Source organism: Schistocerca piceifrons, chromosome 9 (genome assembly GCF_021461385.2).
Source record: "Schistocerca piceifrons isolate TAMUIC-IGC-003096 chromosome 9, iqSchPice1.1, whole genome shotgun sequence".
In the NCBI taxonomy this organism is placed as follows: domain Eukaryota; kingdom Metazoa; phylum Arthropoda; class Insecta; order Orthoptera; family Acrididae; genus Schistocerca; species Schistocerca piceifrons.
In genome coordinates, this window is record NC_060146.1 from 93153745 (window position 1) to 93174948 (window position 21204).

The window sequence follows — 21204 nt, forward strand, 5'->3', positions numbered from 1 at the left end:
CACTTGTAAGATATTTTTAGCCAGATGTCCGGATACTTTTGATCACAAAGTTCACCTCCCATATCCCCTCTTGTACCACACATCCCACTTACTGATGAGCGAAAAACGCCGCTGCAGCTGCATGGTTACTTTATTTAAAAAGCATGACTGGTTTCGTAAAGTAACCGACATCATCAGGTGAAGTCAGTTACAACATAATACTCGAGTTCGATTGGTAGTAAACATTCCCCGATTCCTAGAATTTCACTCCATTCTAAAAATCATGTCGCAGCCCACAATAGTAGTCAGGTAAAAAAATTGGACAGAAAACCTCAAACGTGCTCTTATCTCTGAGAGACAGAAGGATAGACACATCCCGAGAAGATTGCAGCAAAACACTTTCCATTGTTGTACATCAACAGCTATCCTCGCCAACTTTTGGCGAAATAATGCGTTACACGCGATTGCTGCCAAACTATCCGATGAGAAACAACCTTTTATTAAAGTGAACTATGTTTTTCTGTAGAAATTTCGAAACAATCAGGTGACTGTTAAAGGGCGGCGTTTGTAACGTGGGCAAAGTGGCGAGAAAAATAGTGCTTCCCCAGTTTTTACGATAAATATCATCACAGCACCTGTAAATTATCAACTGTAAAATAATAAATTCATCTAATTCTATATACGAGGGTCTCGAGTAGCTCCTTCTTGGAAATTTATTAGCAATCTAACATTTGTTTTTTCATGCCTTTGATGGAAACGTTAATAAATACAATATATCGACCATTATTTCGGTTTATGTGTAGCGTAAGAGAAATACCGAAAACAGCAAAAAAAAGTTTGCCTACAGACCCGACCCAACGAACCTCCGGGTTACCGCTCCACACGATTTCCGCCACACCGAACGCTGCCTGGAAGCCACGCTAACACAAGTGATTCATTCCGCACCCGACTCTGACGAAAAATGCTATTTTTTTTAAACGCTTGGCCATTTGGAGCGTTCTACTACCAGCTCAAGGCGATAATACGAGATTTTTCAAATTTTTCTCTCATTTGCGTCTGGGACCAAGCCGTGCATATGGCATAAATTTCGACGAAATCGATGACGACCTCTGGATATGGTCCCCTTGTTTTGTTTCTTGAAAGGGGTTACCAGCTATTTTAGTAGTTACGGGAGCATTCTGAACGACGGATTTCGCCGTGTGAAACTGGCCGACATGTCCTTGGCTTATTGGTACTTCTAAACGAAAGAAACGTAAAACCACAGCCGTAACCTCAACAGCAGTCACCGGTGGTTCTGGGAAGGGCCGTTTGTAGTATTTCTTGACATTCATATTGTCCTTCCCTTCAGCCGGTAGTGGAAGCATTTGCCGCTGAAAAACGTCAGCTGAATCAATTAATCTTAATCTCACAGGGAATATCTGAGACCATTTCGATTATATACTGGGTAGGGTGCAGTCCAGTCTCCAGTGTCGGCCCCTCCTCAAAGTTTACTGGGAGGGCCTGAAGTTGGATCGCACGAACTCTCCAAAATGCCTAATATGCATTGACAGATCTGCGAACTATAAAAAACACTGTATTCACACGGCTAAGAAAGCAGCAACGGGGAACAACGCGATGTACCGCGCTGGGAGCAAGTTACTTGTAAAATGAAATTCCGCGAGGAGCTTGAGGGACAATGCGTGCAAAGAATTTCCCAAATGGTATGCACCACAACAAATCGACACAACAGGCACCCAACTGGAGTGGTAAAGTTGGAGGGTAGTAAACAGGCTAGCGACAGCTGTGCACTAGAAACGACAAACCAATCAAGATGCTAATTTGTCGAAAACTGACATTCTGAGTCCGTCGCTGTGTACAGAATATAGGTTGACTTTTACAGCTGCTCCTCCTAATGTATAGTACAAAGTGTCAGGAGCTTTGAGACTCGGTTCAAATAGCATATAGATGCCATATGTTTGAACAAATATGCCTTTGAACAAATTGTCAAAATCCACATTTGCCATGCATACAACTATTAGCAATCATGGAATAAATAGCACTGAAGATCAAATCCATGTTTGCATCTTGCTAAGAAAGGTAGCTTTATGAACTTGCTTGAAGAGATTGAAGTACATCTGCATAAAAGCAAATCACTGCAAAATCTCTTCAGTGAAGAGACCGAGTTACTCAATGGAGTCTTTCTTTAAAATTTCATTCAACTGCTTTCCAGTTTAAAATAAATACTGCTCCCTTTAATGATAACAACATGCAGACACTAACTTAACATGAAATAGTGCATAAAATGTAACAGCTTGCTTTGTCATACAGTATATTCTGAGATATATATATATATATACAATGTTCGCAGTTGTAATATTTACTTATGTACATCTATTGCTTATCATTAATTTTGGTTCCAATGTATACAACAGTATTTGCTTATCAGTGCAGTAACACTTTATAACATTCTGGTTGCTTTATTTGTTTATCTTAATTTTAATTGGCTCTCTTTTAATATAAATAATTAAGGGATAGAATGTTAGTAATTTGCAAATTCCTACTGTCCCATGTATGTACATACATCAAAAAAAGTTTTGCATCACCCCGGTTACAAGAACTCCTGAAGACAGACGTTGACTGTGGATATTGTATCACAGACACAGTCCCTTTGACTGATCAGAGATGTCACCAAACGCTCCCAGAGATGTAACCAACCACGCATGAGCAGCGCCTATTAGACGGAGGGGGTCCGACAGCCGATCAGTTCCAGTCATTCCGCGAGGAAGGAGGTACACGGCGCGTGTTATCTCTAATCCAGCCATGCCTAGACGGTCAATACCGCGGCTCGATCGCGTCCGCATTGTTACTTTTTGCCAGGAAGGGATCTTAACAAAGGAAGTGTCCAGGCGCCTTCGAGTGAACCAAAGCGACGTTGTTCGGACTTGTAGGCGATACAGAGAGACCGAAACTGTCGATGACATGCCTCGCTCAGGCCGCCAAAGGGCTACTACTACAGTGGATGACCGCTCCCTACGAATTATGGTTCAGAGGCACCCTGACAGCAATGCCACCATGTTGGATAATGCTTTTCGTGCAGCCACAGGACGTCGTCTTACGACTCAAACTGTGCGCAATAGGCTGCATGATGCGCAAACTTCACTGCCAACGTCCATGGCGAGGTCCATCTTTGCAACTGCGACACCATGCAGCGCGGTACAGATGGGCCCAACAACATGCCGAATGGACCGTTCAGGATTGGCATCACCTTCTCTTCACCGGTGAGTATCGCATTTGCCTTCAACCAGGCAATCGTCTAAGACGTGTTTGGAGGCTACCCGGTCAGGCTGAACGCCTTAGACACATTGTCCAGCTAGTGCACCAAGGTGGGGGTTCCCTGCTGTTTTGTGGTGGCATTATATGGGGTCGCCGCAAGTGGTCATGCAAGGCGTCATAACGGCTGTACGATATTTGAATGCCATCATCCGACCGATAGCGCAACCATATCGGCAGCATATTGGATAGGCATTCGTCTTCATGGAGGACGATTCGCTCTCCCATCGTGCACATCTTGTGGCTTACTTACTTCAGTATAACGACATGGCTCGACTACAGTGGCCAGCATGTTCTTCAGACATGAAACCTTGTATAGTTTGAAAAGGGCTGTTTATGGACGACGTGACCCACCAACCACTCTGAGGGATCTACTCCGAATCGCAGTTGAGGAGTGGGACAGTCTGCCTCAACAGTGCCTTGATGAACTTGTGGATAGCATGCTTCAACGAATATAGGCATATGTCAGTGCATGGGGACGTGCTACGGGGTATTAGAGGTACCGGTGTGTACAGCAGTCTGGACCCCCACCTCTGAAGGTCTCGCTGTATGGTGGTACAACCTGCAATGGGTGGTTTTCATGAGAAATAAAAAGGGTGGAAATGATCTCTATTCCAGATATCTGTACAGGTTCCGGAATTCTCGGAACCGAGGTGATGCAAAACTTTTTCATGTGTGTATATATCGAAAAATCACTGTGACTGAAAATCTTTGGCATTTTTACGGTTGTGATATTACCATATTTGTATACATACTTCCATGTAGTTAATTTTTTTGGAGTGTGAGTGGTGCCATAGATTATGTGTATACATATACATAAAGAAAGTGCATCGTATAGTCTTCGCCACTGCATGAGCACAAGCAGTCAGCACTAGAAAGCAATGGCGCGAATTCTGCAACGTAAGTAAGCAAAACGCCTTCACTTTAATAATTTTTTTACTTGCATGCAATCGTTGCGAGGCACAGTTACAGTTAAACGGACATTGTCTCACGTCTTGTTTTGGTTGTACTGCAGCACCACCCGAAGGAAATTTCACCATTTGGGAAAACAAAAAGTGAAAGCCAATATAAAATGTACCTTAACGTAAACAAGCAGTCTGAAAATGAAGCTGTCGTTTCAAACCGGTAACGGCGCTATTTAGATAGGTTAACAGCATTATAAAAAGTGCTTGGTTGCTGTTATCTCCTTTGCAAGAGTCAACCAGAAACTGTCGATGTTGGAATCACAAGATGACAGCGATATTGTCGCTATTACGCGTGATATTCTTCGAGGACATGCAGTTCCACCGAATGCTTCGGTGAAAATGTTATCCTCTATGATAAATAGGACGGGCGGCCGGAGTGGCCGAGCGGTTCTAGGTGCTTCAAAAAAATGGTTCAAATGGCTCTGAGCACTATGGGATTTAACATCTATGGTCATCAGTCCCCTAGAACTTAGAACTACTTAAACCTAACTAACCTAAGGACATCACACAATACCCAGTCATCACGAGACAGAGAAAATCCCTGACCCCGCCGGGATTCGAACCCGGGAACCCGGGCGTGGGAAGCGAGATCTAGGTGCTTCAGTCTGGAACAGTGCGACCGCTACGGTCGCAGGTTCGAATCCTGCCTCGGGCGTGGATGTGGGTGATGCCCTTAGGTTAGTTAGGTTTAAGTAGTTCTAAGTTCTAGGGGACTGATAACCTCAGAATTTAAGTCCCATAGTGCTTAGAGCCATTTGAGCCATTTTTGATAAATACGAGGGCTGATCAATAAAGACTGAGAGTGATTTTTTTTTTTCACAGACGTTAATAAGATCAGTTAAATGTTTACACGATCCTTTTTTAAAAACATTCCTCTCCTACTTTAATGTGCTTTTTACAGCATCTCTGAAAGTTCTCGAACACATGATGCAGGCCATTCTTTACCAGTTCTTTGAGTACCGCCTCAGAGTTCTCGAATCGAATGCCCAAAAACATTGCGCAGGGTTGGGGATATAAGGCCGATGCGGTACACAGATAATTTTAAATTGAACCAGAAGTTGCATTACTTGATTCGCGACATGAAGCCGGACATTGTCATGATGAAGTCGCCACCCAGTCCGAAAAAGTTCTGTTACATCTTTGCAATGTGTTTCATCAGTTAAGCCAATACTGATGTGTTACATGATGCTTTAGCAGTAATGTGAAGGTGAACGTGCCTAGTAAATCATTCCTTGACAGTAAAAAAATGTGATGACCGACCCTTTCCCTGCAGATCGAACAACTTTCGCCTTTTTTGGTGTTGGAGAAGCTGGCGATTTCCACACTGTGCTGGCTCCTATTCCTTCCTGGCCATAATGACGCAGCCGTCACTCATCGCCGGTTATAATCGATTTAAAAAACGCGTCCCCTCCATCAGAAAAGAGACGCAGCACCTCACGGATTGTCTCCATTCGCACAGCCTTTTGTTAGGGAGTCAACAGACGCGGCACCCGATGGGCATGCCGAGATGATCCTACATAATCGTAAACTGCCACGTGAAATTGTCTTCACTGAGGTTACGTAATGTTGCCCGCCGCACTTCACGGACACCACAACAGCTGTGTTGATGACTTCAGTCACAGCAGAAGCCGAAACACGAGGCCCATCTCACTTATCACAGACAAGTCAGCCATCTTTGAAGTAGTTGAACACTGTTGCATCTTCAACGTACGCTTGCTGCAGCTCTTCGTAAGGCGGCTGTATGGTTCAAACGAACATGCGGCTTTTCGCCGATGATGCTGTAGTATACAGAGAAGTTGCAGCATTAGAAAATTGCAGCGAAATGCAGGAAGATCTGCAGCGGATAGACACTTGGTGCAGGGCGTGGCAACTGACCCTTAACATAGACAAATGTAGTGTATTACGAATACATAGAAAGAAGGATCCTTTATTGTATGAATATATGATAGCGGAACAAACACTGGTAGCAGTTACTTCTGTAAAATATCTGGGAGTATGTGTGCGGAACGATTTGAAGTGGAATGATCATATAAAATTAATTGTTGGTAAGGCGGGTGCCAGGTTGAGATTCATTGGGAGAGTCCTTAGAAAATGTAGCCCATAAAGAAAGGAGGTGACTTACAAAACACTCGTTCAATCTATACTTGAGTATTGCTCATCAGTGTGGGATCCGTACCAGGTCGGGTTAACAGAGGAGATAGAGAAGATCCAAAGAAGAGCGGCGTGTTTCGTCACAGGGTTATTTGGTAAGCGTGATAGCGTTACGGAGATGTTTAGCAAACTCAAGTGGCAGACTCCGTAAGAGAGGCGCTCTGCATCGCGAAGTAGCTTGCTGTCCAGGTTTTGAGAGGGTGCGTTTCTGGATGAGGTATCGAATATATTGCTTCCCCCTACTTATACCTCCCGAGGAGATCACTAATGTAAAATTAGATTCGAGCGCGCACGGAGGCTTTCCAGCAGTCGTTCTTCCCGCGAACCACGCGCGACTGGAACAGGGAAGGGAGGTAATGACAGTGGCACGAAAAGTGCCCTCCGCCACTTGCGGAGTATAAATGTAGAGGTAGATGTAGTAGATTAGAACACCTGTTGGAGCACCTTCTTTGGTGGGTATGCGAAATACGAAGAGCCTCTACGAAATAGAGCATTTCTGCCTACCTACCAATAAGCGAGTGCTGCTGCCTTTGGATATTATGCATCAAATCCCGCCCTTCTCAGACATTTGTGGTACAGATAGAAAACTATCACGGAAGCCACAGGAAGCAAACTCAGTCTTTGTTGATCACCCTTCATTGAGAGGCTTGCCCGTGGTGGCTACATTTCCCAGACCTACTATACCTTATCAGCCTCCACAGCTGATTGACCAACAAGTCTGGCTGCTGTGCAGGGTACCCGGGTTCGATTCACTGCACTGTGAGGACACAGTTGGGTTGCATGCCATTTCAGTAGTTACCCGAGTGAGAAGTAGCAGTTCTAAGGTCTGTATCTACGTAAAGAGCTGCATGCTAACCATGCCCTCCATACCTCATTCTCATTGTGCCGTGTGGCAGTGGATGACATGGCGTCTAACATTCTGCGTGGTGTCTGTTTGTTCTAAGTCGTGTCTCCCTACCACTTTCGCGCAGCGACACTCTGAGCGTGTTTTTTAGGGAATTGACAAGTTTGAACCTGGGACCTGATGCTGGTAAGGAGACGCCAGACCACACATCACATGTAGAGTTCAGAAGAGTTCAGTGAGACTAGCGATGATATAATCAAATACTTAATGATTTCAGCGTCAGCTCCACTGCACTCCCTGTAAAAGAATCTTAATACCAACTAAGTTTAGTGGAAGGGGTTCAAGGCTTTCCTATTTTTAGTTAGTTGGTAAAATAACGTCGAAAAAGCAGTTAAATTTACCATTGGAAATTTTATTCTACTCATAAAACATTGTTTATAAATTGCACTATTGATAAAAAGAAATGTTTTAATACAGGATGATAAGAACCAACTGCGTTTAACAAAAATGTGAACGAATATTCCCTGAATGGGTTTCCAAGTTCTACAATGGATCGAAGGATGACCTATGCCATATCACATCTATAATCTAGGTTTAAATTAAGTTTCACAAAAGAGAAAACTATCAAAGTGGTCTATAGTGACCCTCAATTATCTTTAATTACTTATCGAACTTGTCGTAAATTACAGTGGCTGATGTGGCTTCTCAGTAATTACGTAACAGAAAAACCATCGCGTTTCAGATTTTAACTTATGTAGCAAATGTGAACACCATGAGCTTTAATTGACGATCGACACTAGTATTACGCAAAACGGGGGTGATAACAGATGAGACTTCTGCAGTTCTGAGTGAAACGTTATGTGCGCTTATCCTGCATTGTGTGCATTCATTACCCTGTCGGTGGTTAGGCAGCGTCAGTGGGCGGCGGGCGGCGCAGCTCCACTCACCTCGCCGTCTCGGAAGCAACTCTTTCTAACTTCTCCTTACTACAATTTACTGAAGTTGGTTTTAGAAAAGCGATCTGGCTGTGTTTTCAACTGACCAATCAGGGTCTCAATGTTAACCGTAAGCTCCACCTACAAAATTTCTGTCTATCCAATGAGAAACGTTATACTTTTCATTGTGGGGCAATGTTTTTAATGTTTGCAACGTAACAGAGACACGTATAGTCTCACGCCAAAACTTTCAGCTGGTGTGGCCCTTTTAGTGTTGTCGTAAGATCGTAAGATCTATACTGTTCTTCTGGAGGGCTCTATCTTTTAACATGGGTGGAAGTCTTGGCGGTCGGCCGGCGATGTGGATGTCCGTCCATTATCGTATGGCCTTCTAGCTTAACACGGTTCTGCTCTCGGCTGCTATTCTCGTTTCTCCCCTCGGAACTGCGTCTGTTTCACGGTTGGAAGGTATGACATGCATTTAGGCGTTCTTGTGTTAGTCTGTGGTATTCCATTTGCTCACTCGTTGATTGTACTACTTTGTTTAATTTAATGTCAGGATTTATTCGGAGCTATGTGACAAACTGCCGGATTTGCTATCATGTCAGGGTTTTCATGGAAGGTGTTGGATTTGCCTGACACCTTACAGGCGGTCGGTCGGTCGCGTTTTGCTTGTATGGGCCAGAGTGCGAAGGTAATGCTAACCACACCGTGCTGCGATCCAACGCAGTCGGAGATGGAGATGGCTTCACGATGGTTCGGAGAGCAGACCTCCGGAGTAAGCCGACACTGCGGCCGATGCGCGGGCGTCTCCTCGGCAGAGGTCATTAACGGCTGGCGCCCGGCGCACATGGTCGGCGCTCTTTTTGTGGTCCGGGCCGCCCCGAAATATTTCCCACTGCCGCCACGGACGTCTGTCTCCCGGTCCGACACAAGACACGGCGGACGCCGTTCCTCTATTTAAAGCCCGCAGCGGCAGCGCCGGAAGGGAAGATCTCCAGCGGGGACGGCGTTCTCCACCAGGCAGACGTGGGAATGTTTCTCTCCTCCTCACGGAACGACAGCGCTGCCCTAATTGGACGGGCCAGCTCAGGGCACGGCACGCAACGTAATTACCACACGCCGCGCACCCACGACCAGTCGCCCGGTACGTATCGTTACGGCGGTTGGCTCCCGCCTGTGGTGTACCGCAAGGCTCAATACTAGGACCACACTTTTTCCCTTGCTTTGGACAGGAGCGCTACCTGTAGCAATACAAACACATACGTCGTTGTAAGCGTCTTATAACTGTATCGGTATTTCGTATACCCTATTTTTACTTCCTTCCTTATGCTCTTCCTCACTAAGTTGGCAAAATTGCATTCACTACATACCTATTAAATTTCATGCAAATACGCAACAACGACACCTCCAGAATAATCATAATTTTTTCAAACAGTTGGTCTCACTAGAACTGTTGCGCTATTCACGATAAATCAGTTTATTACTGGGTACAGGCTGTTCAGCATTACTGTACAGTCATCTGCGGCAGTATTAGCAGTCCTCTTCACTTAAAATTTCCGGGCTATTTCGTTGCTATTCACAATATACATAAATGACCTTGTGGATGACATCGGAAGTTCACTGAGGCTTTTTGCGGATGATGCTGTGGTATATATCGAGAGTTTGTAACAATGGAAAATTGTACTGAAATGCTGGAGGATCTGCAGCGAATTGACGCATGGTGCAGGGAATGGCAATTGAATCTCAATGTAGACAAGTGTAATGCGCTGCGAATACATAGAAAGAAAGATCCCTTATCATTTGGCTACAATATAGCAGTTCAGTAACTGGAAGCAGTTAATGCCATAAATTATCTGGGAGTACGCATTAGGAGTGATTTAAAATGGAATGATCATATAAAGTTGATCGTCGGTAAAGCAGATCCCAGACTGAGATTCATTGGAAGAATCCTAAGGAAATGAAATCCGAAAACAAAGGAAGTAGGTTACAGTACGCTTGTTCGCCCGCTGCTTGAATACTGCTCAGCAGTGTGGGATCCGTACCAGATAGGGTTGACAGAAGAGATAGAGAAGATCCAACGGAGAGCAGTGCGCTTCGTTACAGGATCATTTAGTAATCGCGAAAGTGTTACGGTGATGATAGGTAAACTCCAGTGGAAGACTCTGCAGGAGAGACGTTCAGTAGCTCGGTACGGGCTTTTGTTAAAGCTTCGAGAACATACCTTCACCGAAGAGTCAAGCAGTATATTGCTCCCTTCTATCTCGCGAAGAGACCACGGGGATAAAATCAGAGAGATTAGAGCCCACACAAAGGCATACCGACAATCCTTCTTTCCACGAGCAATACGAGACTGGAACAGAAGGGAGAACCGATGTACTCAAGGTACCCTCCGTCACACACCGTCAGGTAGCTTGCGGAATATGGATGTAGATGCAGATGTAGATGAACCTGTTTTTCGAGATGAGAACCACGACATAAAATTCAGTGAGACGAGCGTTTTAGCGAGGACATCGCATCATCATACACGCATGTATAGAGAAACAACAAAGATTCATAAACACCGTCATAATTTTAATATAAAATAAGAAGGTTTGAAGTTAGATAAAGTATGGATGTCGACTTTTAGGCCAACAGAATCACAATCGATTATTTTCAGTGGAGAAAGATGACGGCATCCAGAGACAGAGTCGGCATCACGTGACGTACGGTGTGTACTCTACAAAGACGAGGGCCCCTCAGGTCTTAGTGACAGTAGTCGTTTTGCCTCGGAAGATGTCTCCCGGAGTTCGAGACGAAACGTCGGGAAGCACTTTTATACATCGTCCACGGCCTCTCAGCCACGAAAACTTGCATTGTAAGACCCTTAGCAGTATCTAGAAACTACGGGTTACTACTTATGAAACACATGTTCTGTAGCATACCTGACGAGAGACCTTACGAGGGTCTGCCCTGTAGGTTTTCTTCATGGCTATAGCATTTGAAAGTCGATGTCTGGACATCAGTTTCCTAAAGGAGTACGACGCATTTCTCAAATAAATTCGAAAGATAATACGTTTTTAAAATTATATCTATGTGCCGTTAGGAACAACACATTACAAAGTTAGTAAGGGAATTGACTATAGCTGAGGTGATAAAGTAGAAGAGTAATGATTGCGGAGTAACTGGTTGGTTTCTTAGTAACAACAAATTCTTGTTAATTTTTATTTAAATTCTAAGCTGATCGGACAAAAAAGTAGTGAAATGTCAATGAACAGCTCCGCCATTATACCAGTGATGCAAGTGAAGGAGCAAGATGATGAAATTGTAAGTGATCAAGTGGCATATAAAAGCCTTTTACACTATTTTCGTAACACATAACTGATGCAAATCTATCTGCATCCTGTACAGACTGTGATATACATAGTCAACCACAAAGAAGAAAACCAGCAGAAGACATCACTGATTTCCGTTTCTAGCCATACACTGCCCCCCTCCTTCCCCCCAAAAGCCACACCAGCAGCTACAGTAAAAAACAATGGACAAAGTGTTCTACATTAATCTAGTTTAAGACTGTTTATTCTTAAGTAGCATTTCTCTGTCTGTGTATGTATGTATAAACGCCTGAAGATGAACAGGACATGTTCGAAACGCGTTGCATTATGTTAGATTAAGCATAAAATAAAAAATGACTTGTAGCAGAAACTTGAAATAAATAATTTCCTACACAGTCACGGTTCCCAAACACAGCCATTATGGCTAAAAATAATGAAAAAAGTACTCATCCAGTGCACACGCACATATGCATCATTAAGCCTTTGCACATGGCACTGCGAGGCACCTGCTCAATACCACAAGCACCGCCTCTTTATGAAGATAAGACAGTAGCAATCAGTGAGACATTTATGTTTGAAGCGGGCATTGTTTGTAGACATGTGTAAATTTAAGGACGTGACAGAGTGGCGAAATGGGGGAGTCGTGTTTAGCCAAGTCCATGTTCATATGGTATGTGAAGTGGCTGGATTTGTTAGTGTTTCGCAGCGTGTGTACTAGCAACGGTGTAACACACTTGGCCACGAAACGTGTACTTGCAGCGCTATCACGCGTGGCCACGAAACACGGTGTCAGAGATCCGGAACGTTTTTCACGGCTTGTGAATTAGAATCTGTTCCAAACTCGATACGAATTGCTGCAGGCTGTGAATGAAGGTCCATCCCAGACTGTCAGCGAGAGACCACTGGGACAGGAACTGGAAGCAATGAAGATTTGGAGTCGGTCACCCCGCAAGAGGCCACTGATACTCCTATTTTTCAGGACGACGACAGGAAAGTTCGTCAGGCTAGAAGAACGTTCAAATTTGTGTGAATTCCTAAGGGACCAAACTGCTGAGTTCATCCGTCCATAGACCTACTTAAACTAACTTATGCTAAGAACAACAGAGACACCCATGCCCGCGGTGCTAGAAGAATGTGTGCCACTCCCCCACATATTACACTTCGACTGGCCTCCAAATCGCCTGATTTAAACACCACAGAAAAACTGCGGGACATCTTGGAGCAGTGCGTAAAATGCCGACATCAGCATCGTCGCACTTTGGTGGATTTACGTGTCCAAGACCTCAGCGAGTAGCTTAATCTGAATGCGACATAACCACACAGCCTTGTAGGCTCATTTCCTAACCGAATCTAGATTGTTATCATGTGTGTGACCTTACATTTTGTTAACGAACAAGTTATCACCACCAGCAGCCATTTCCATCATTAAACTATGTAGCCTCTTCAAGGACAGAGTTCAGGGACGTCTGAGAGTTCTCCTTCCGAGAGTAACACTGTTGGGCGACATCCTTGACTTCAGCGATCTTGTGCCGTTCTTTGACCCATAATAATGGGTAAGGTCACCGACCAGTTTAATTTTTATACAACTGTCAGCACCTTTAACCCACACTGACACAGATTCAGATTTATTTATTTTACGATGATTCCTCGTCCTCAGAACGAAAGGCATTGTCGACAGGTAATACGATTTACCCATATCTCTATTGTAGACCTATGCGATGTGAAATGTCCAATAAGCGTTGACGTCCCAGCTGTTAAAACTTTCAAACCCTTGAACTTTATCTACTTTAGGTCCACGGACGAGGGCTACGGTTACCCATCCGTTACCATGCTGCAGGGCATTACTGTTGCTAGTTCAGAACTCCACCACAGAACATTGATGGACCATGAAGGACGACTTGTGCAGCTACGTTGCCAGCCTGCGGTAGCCGAGCGGTTCTAGGCGCTTCAGTCCGGAACCGCGATACTGCTACGGTCGCAGGTTCGAATCCTGCCTCATGGATGTATGTGATGTCCTCGGGTTAGTTAGGTTAAAGTAGTTCTAAGTTCTAGGGGACTGATGACCTCAGATGTTAAGTCCCATAGTGCTCAGAGCCATTTTTGCAGCTACATTGGTCTATTGCTTTATAAACTGTAAGGCTGGTACGCGTTCTTCTCCTATAATATAGCGGCATCTTGACCCATCGGTTTGGCTGTCTTCTTTGTGGTCTCTCTCTGTCTCTTGGATTCCATTCCAGCACCCCGTTTGACAATCGACTCTTAATTTCTTATGGCAACATGGCCGATCCACTGTCATTTCATACTGGCGTTCTATTCAGGATGTCTTTGACGTCGATACCCGATTTGATGTCTTGCGCCCATAGTGAGACTGTACGTGACGCGGTTAGAAAAGCAGAATCGTCTTTGACAAAGGGCAAACTGTTATGGCAGTGCCTGGGAACGACCATCTTCGTAATGGCGAAGCTAGTCATCAGTTCTTGTGGTACTGTCGCGAGCATTGACAGAAAGTGATTGTAAGATAGTTGACCATCCGATATGCCGAGCGCTGTTGGTAAGCGGGGTGCACTCAGCCCTTGTCAGGCAAACTGAGGAGCTACTGATTGATAAGTAGCGGCTCCGGTCTCAGACATACGGCCGGGAGAGCGATGTGCTGACCACATGCCCCTCCATGTCCACACCCAGTGACGCCTCTGGGCTGAGGAAGACACGGCGGCCTTTCGGCACCGTTGGGCCTTCCAAGGCCTGTTCGGACGGAGTTTAGTTTACATTGTTAGACAGTTAAACCAGGAGTAGGCAATGAGGCGTAGGACGACCCTCGCTTTAATGCAGAATACGCGGCAGTCTCTCTCAGATGCGACCACAGAGCACAACGAGCATTTCAGAACACACAGGTTGAACATGGGCCTCAGCAGCAGCCGAGCCCTATATTTTTCCATGAAGACCCAACGACGTCGTCAAGTAAGATCGCAATGGGCGCAGGACCATCGAGTATGGACCGTGTTTAACGTTCTTCCTCGTCTCGGAGCGCATCTGGCGAGGTCCTACTGCGGCCAGAGTCCACGAGAACTTAGCGCTGTGCGGTGCGCGATGTGAATCACCCGACGTATCGACCGCAGACTCTCTTCCAAACGTTTGTTAGCGGCCCTGGATAATTTCTAAGCCGTGCTACACCTACGCTGTAAAGCCAAATAAGGGCCGCCAGCTCCGCTTAGACTCACGAGACAGGTTTAAAACAGTCCTTTCCGCTATACCACTATTCACTATCCCGAAGACATCTGTGTACATCGAAATGAAGCCAAGTTCGACCACTGTCTTATACAACATACGCCGCAGCCAAACACTACGCCATCACCAAGCGGTCACTCCCATGTCTTCTGTAAACAATGCATGAACACAATGTAAAGTCAAAGAGGGTAGGGACGTAACGAGCACTCCACACATCGAAGTTCTATTGGAGCAAAACTCAGTTTATTCTTCTTCCAATAACCCTTGACAAGTCCGCCTCGTTCGTTGCACAGCGCCTCAAACTAGCTACTTGTTCCACACTCTTGTTAGGCATTCCCTTCCTAAACATTCCAACAGTCCTTGTACGCCAAACAGCAATACCAGCCTAGAAAACAGGCAATAGACGAAGACTTTTCCCAGGCGTGGGAAAGGGATCGCACTTCAGAACACTTTCTGAACCTTCCATTCAGGAAAACATTCTTATTGTCCCTTCACTACAACCTTCTAAAATACTCCTCGTCTTTCTGCCCTGGAGGACTCAACTAGCCTCCTGCACCTCGCCAGATTTCTGCGAGCTGCCCACAGATTCACGACATTCTTTTCAAATGCTGGCATTTCGGCCAATCAGCCTCCAGAGTAGAAAGTAGTCACTGCTATTGGCCATTGCCTGCTAACGCTCAGAGTACATCTCTAAAGTGTTGTGAAGCACTAGGCATCGGGAACAGTTAGCCTGTCGTTGCCATGATGCGGTGTATCAACTACGGCGTCCAAATGACAACAGTTAACAGTTTACAGTTTTAAGGACTTCTCCACTCTTCAGAAGTTGCCCTGTATTCATATTCGACAGCTTTCTCGATCATGACGGTCTTCGTCTTTCAGGTCTCTCTCCTTCATCATTCCAATTACTGCCGCTTCCCGTGCTTATCTCGGCCGTCCACACTTCCTCTTTCTTGGCGGCGACCAGTTCAGGATTGGTTTGGCCATCGTCCTTGCTCCATTCACCGTAGACGGCCATACCACTGATGAGCTCAGTCCTTTGCACAACAGGTTGTTCCATATCCTTGATCTCCCTAATTTCCTCATTTCTTCTCCGCTTGTTCAGCTATCCTGGCTGCCCTCCTTATTCCATCCATCTCCACTGCCTGTACTCTGCTTCTCTGCCGCTCTCCCAGGGTCCATGCTCCTGCGACGTGTGTTAGTATATTTTTCACTGCTGTTTGCGGAATCTTCTTCCTTGTTTCTTTTGATAATGCCTCGCTCCACGGAACGCCATTTAGCATTTTAGTTGTTCCTCCAGCCTCCCAACTGGTGGATAGTCCATCCTAAGTATTTAAACTGCATTACAGCTTTAATAGTTCCTCGCGGCAGTCCTACATCCCTTCCAACTCCTCCAACTATAGATATTCTGTTTAGCTCATATTTATTCTAAGCCCGCTCCGTTCATATACTTCTATCATATATTCGACATCATTTCTACTTTGTCCTAACACTATCCGATCATTTCCAAATGGACGTAAGTAGATAGCAGCATGCTGTAAAGAAAATTCCATACCTCTTCATGACTATCGCTTTCGGTGGCACGTTGATGGGTGCAGAATCATACGCTTTTTCTAAGTACACAAACATTAGGTATACTTCCTGACCCTCGGAATACACCTAGTGACTTACTGTCTAAGGATAAAAATATGATCCGTACAATGTCATCCATCTGTAAAACTTGTCCGTTCTTCTCGCATTTAATTTTCCTGCCTGTTTCTCAGTAAGCTGTGGCATTCATCAGCAACGGATGGAAGCTGCCTTTTTCTTGTTGCTCGTATGTCTGGGGTATGGGGCTTGGTGGACATTAACATGCAGCTCATTCGAGGCTACTGTAAATTATTTTGTCTGTGGTTCATACACAGTTATGTTTTTAAATTCACTCCACTCAATAACTACCACAGAGGTACTGGTCCAGCAACGTGTTCTAGGCGTCGTCAGACAGTCTGGGGAAATTACAAACTAGTGTAAGTATAAATGGCTATTAAAAGCAATAATACATGAATAGATCAGAAACAAAAAGAGGAAGACATAAACAGATTGGACTGTGGAGCACATGGCCACATTTGTGTTTCAGCAGGTGGTGAGGGGTATAAATGTCAACTCATAAAATATTGCACAAAAACTGAGTTTACCGATAAAAATACATGCTAATCATAACCGAGGCGTCGAACGTAATTAAGGGTCCCATAGGACTGGGAGGTAACACCCAGACCTGCAGAAGAGCTTCTGTGAAATTTGGTACGAGACGAGGTACTGGCGGAATTAAAGTTGTCAGGACGGGTCGTCAGTCGTGCTTCGATAGATCAGTTGGTAGAGCACTTGCCCGCAAAAGGCAAAGGTCCCGAGTTCGAGTCTCGGCACGGCACACAGTTTTAATCTGTCAAGAAGTTACAACAACCAGATAGCCACTATTAATGCTTCATTACGTCGCCTGGTAGCAACACATGAAGAGGTAATGACAGTAGAAAAAAAAGCTAGTAAAGCGGGTAAGGGGAACCAAACTTAGGCAAATAGACGTATTCAGTGAGCAGAAAAAACTCTCGAGTTCAAATTACACCCATATAATGGCTAGGCTTATACACCCTTGGCAAGTGACTGGGAAATAATAAGACTACAGATACACCCAAAATTTTAGTATAAAATAAAGCAACGTAGCCAGAAGCAAGCCAAACCGGAAAATTAACTGTAAAGGTGACAACACATAAAAGGATATGTGGTCTGTTTACAACACTGATCACGCACTGTCATGTTGGCAACTAGACTGCCAAGAAGGTGTCAGCGCCACGTGTAGTCATAATGAGAAAAGGCTCACAAGGTGGAGCGTTAAAACTTAACTAATTGATGGCTAAGGCTTCAATAAAATAATCATTAAGCAATACCTGTGGCAACCACCATTGCGGTAGTCATGGGGTGGAGTGATTTTCATTGCAGTTTGCTTAGTCGAGCAATGATAAGAGTAGTTTGGCATTTTGACAAATTGAAGTACAAAATAATGAAAATTATCTTGCATATTATGTTCAATAAGAACTATCTTGCTGATGAAGTTATTCCATCCTACGTGTAATCATTTTGAACATACATTTAAAGCGATGAACAGATGTGCTAAAGTCATTGTTTATGACAAAATTAAAAGGTGGAATATTGTTAAGGATGGACTAAATACTACATTTCAGGAGCAGCCCTGTGACGCGCAAGCAATTCCGCACAGTTGGTCCTCCTTTGCTCTTTATAATCTTCTGCTGGGCGGCGATGAGCGCAGTGGTACCCCAAATGGTGGGCGACTGTGTCAACACTACCAGTAGAGAAGTGCAGCTGAGCAGCGACGTGTTTGTTTGTGATCCGTCGATCACCTCGAATGAGAGTGTCCACACTTTCTAAAGCTGCAGGAATCACAGCTGTGTGCGGCCGGCCCGCACGTCGGAGATCGGACAGGTGTGTGCGACCCTGCCCAACAGCTCACCGTGCTTTTATTCACTACCAGGTCTCCGTAAACATTGTGCAAGTGCTTGTAAATATCGGCGTTGCTCTGGTTTTCCGCCGAAAGAAGTTCAGCGACAGCTCTCTGCTTGGAACGCATTTCTGTTATGGAAGCCCTTCTGGAGGCTATCTATAGCACTGCCACCTATAGGGAGCTCATGAAACGGTATGTGCTGAAGCAGGAATATTCCACGATGTCCCAAGACAAATTCCTTAATTTTTAACACGAAACTGGCAGAGAAAAGATATTTGTCGCATTACTAATTGAATTCCCCTTGTATTACTGAGACGTAAAGACTACCATGTGCCTCAAATTGGCTTGTGTACATACTACGTTTCTTCTGATATAGACTTCCCTGTGAATATGCAACTCTTAGAGCGCCAGGTGCGCCGAAGCATGAAAAAATTTCGGTGTATCTTTAGTGAACTAATGTACACCCATTTTCGTTTTTGTGTAAAGTTTTGTGAGAATGTTATTTTTCACTTTCAGTCTTTTTAAAGACTGAGTCGCAGCGCCAGAGATTACGCCAATAATTATTATTCCGCCGCCTCCACTGGTGCAGTAGTAGTTCAGAGGTTGCCGTGGGCGGTACTTGTTGAGAGGAATTCGAGAGCAGTATAAGTTCAGAGGATGTCGAGTGCAGTTGTTGTTCTGTTGGGCGAGAGAGTAGATGCTGTTCGGTTGGTGTAATGTATAGATGGAAGATGTTGCAATGATCACAGTTTATTTTTCGTCAATATATATGGAGGTAAAAAAAAAAATTATTTCACATTTATTTAATGACAATGCCTCTTGGTCACAGGTTCAGTCAACAAAGCATCTGGCTCGTGTTCATGTATTAGACTTGTAATTCTGGTTTCTATGTGCAATTATGGTATTTCTGGTTTTTCAATTAGTTCATTGTAAATGGTGTTTAAAATATCTTGTCGTATTGAGGAAGAACCGTGCCAGATACATGTACGTTGAATCACACTACCACACACAGAACAGTTACACTTGTGCTTTGTTGTTTCGTAGCTTTTATAGTTGCAGGGGACTTAATTAATCAATTGTGTTAACAGAAATTTCTTGTCTTTCCTTATTGTTATTTTATGGAGTCAGATTGCGTACTGATACTATTCGCCCGACCGTTGCCGCCACGCATCACTTGAGCCGGGCCACGGTCTCCGTGGATCGTCGGTCGCTCGTCCCATCGGACGACGCGTTTTGGCTCACCGATCGTTCATGAGTCGGCTGTGTGTGTGTGGGTGTGTGTGTGCGCGCGCGCATCGACTCCCGATTTGTCTTCTTGCGTGCTTATTTACTGGTGTGTATCGTTCAGGTCTTTGTGCAGTGTTTGTCAGGTCGTGTGTGTAGCTGGCTTTATTTCCACTGGCGATGACTTTAGATGTTGTCAGCATTTTGAGGCGAGTCGGTCGGTTGTTGCGGACGAGGGAAGTTATCTCCGCGCTGTGCAGTCAGCTTGGTCCGCTGGCGGTCCCTGCGCAGTGTCGGAGCGTGTGAGCTCTCCGATCGACATGAGCTACGTGGTTCACCGGCCCAGTAGTGGTTTCAACTACCCAAGCCACGTCCATTCATGTTGTGGTGGTTCCTTTCCGTGGTTTTCCTGTGAGCAACACAGAGTGTTTCTACTGCTGAAATTTAGCCGCCATGCGATGCAATTAACTATTTTGGTTGACTACAATTCGAGTGCACAAGTGGAATTTCTGCCTAGTGTCCGTTAGTTTTCCGGTTACCTGCCCTGGCCACTAAGGTAACTTCAGGCAGCGTCCTTTCCTCACCTGTTGTCGCTGTCCAACATGGTGTGTAATTTTGACAGCTAATACATACTGCATTGTGGATTATCTCGTTGGTAACCTTTCCAGTTTGAGTTCTCATGTTCTGATTGACGGGAGGCAAGTCCTTGTGTCGGTCGGTCCGTGGCTGTCCCCTGGTTGGCTTTCGACGGATCAAGTGTAGTTGTGCTCACCACCTGTCTCACCTAAGTGAACGAGGGCAGACCGACGTTCCTGGAGGCTTCTGAGTGCCACCGGTGTTTAATTATCTTTTTTCAGCTACTTAAAAGTTAAGCCTTACGGCTATTTTTGTTTTTCTTAAAAATTTTGCAAAATTAATTCTTAAATTTATCTTTAAAACTTACACATTGCGGCCTTCTGTCTTTAAAAGATTATGGTAATATATTTTAAAATTTTGAAACTTAATTGAGACGTTCAGCCATTTGTATTACATCTTGGATATGTTTGTTCTATCTACTTTGCTGTGATGTTTGTTTTTTTAATTATTTTATTGCTGTCTTAATTGGATTTTTATCTTGTTTTTTAATCGGCTCTGAGCACTATGGGACTTAACATCTGTGGTCATCAGTCCCCTAGAACTTAGAACTACTTAAACCTAACTAACCTAAGGACATCACATACACTCCTGGAAATGGAAAAAAGAACACATTGACACCGGTGTATCAGACCCACCATACTTGCTCCGGACACTGCGAGAGGGCTGTGCAAGCAATGATCACACGCACGGCACAGCGGACACACCAGGAACCGCGGTGTTGGCCGTCGAATGGCGCTAGCTGCGCAGCATTTGTGCACCGCCGCCGTCAGTGTCAGCCAGTTTGCCGTGGCATATGGAGCTCCATCGCAGTCTTTAACACTGGTAGCATGCCGCGACAGCGTGGACGTGAACCGTATGTGCAGTTGACGTAGTTTGAGCGAGGGCGTATAGTGGGCATGCGGGAGGCCGGGTGGACGTACCGCCGAATTGCTCAACACGTGGGGCGTGAGGTCTCCACAGTACATCGATGTTGTCGCCAGTGGTCGGCGGAAGGTGCACGTGCCCGTCGACCTGGGACCGGACCGCAGCGACCCACGGATGCACGCCAAGACCGTAGGATCCTACGCAGTGCCGTAGGGGACCGCACCGCCACTTCCCAGCAAATTAGGGACACTGTTGCTCCTGGGGTATC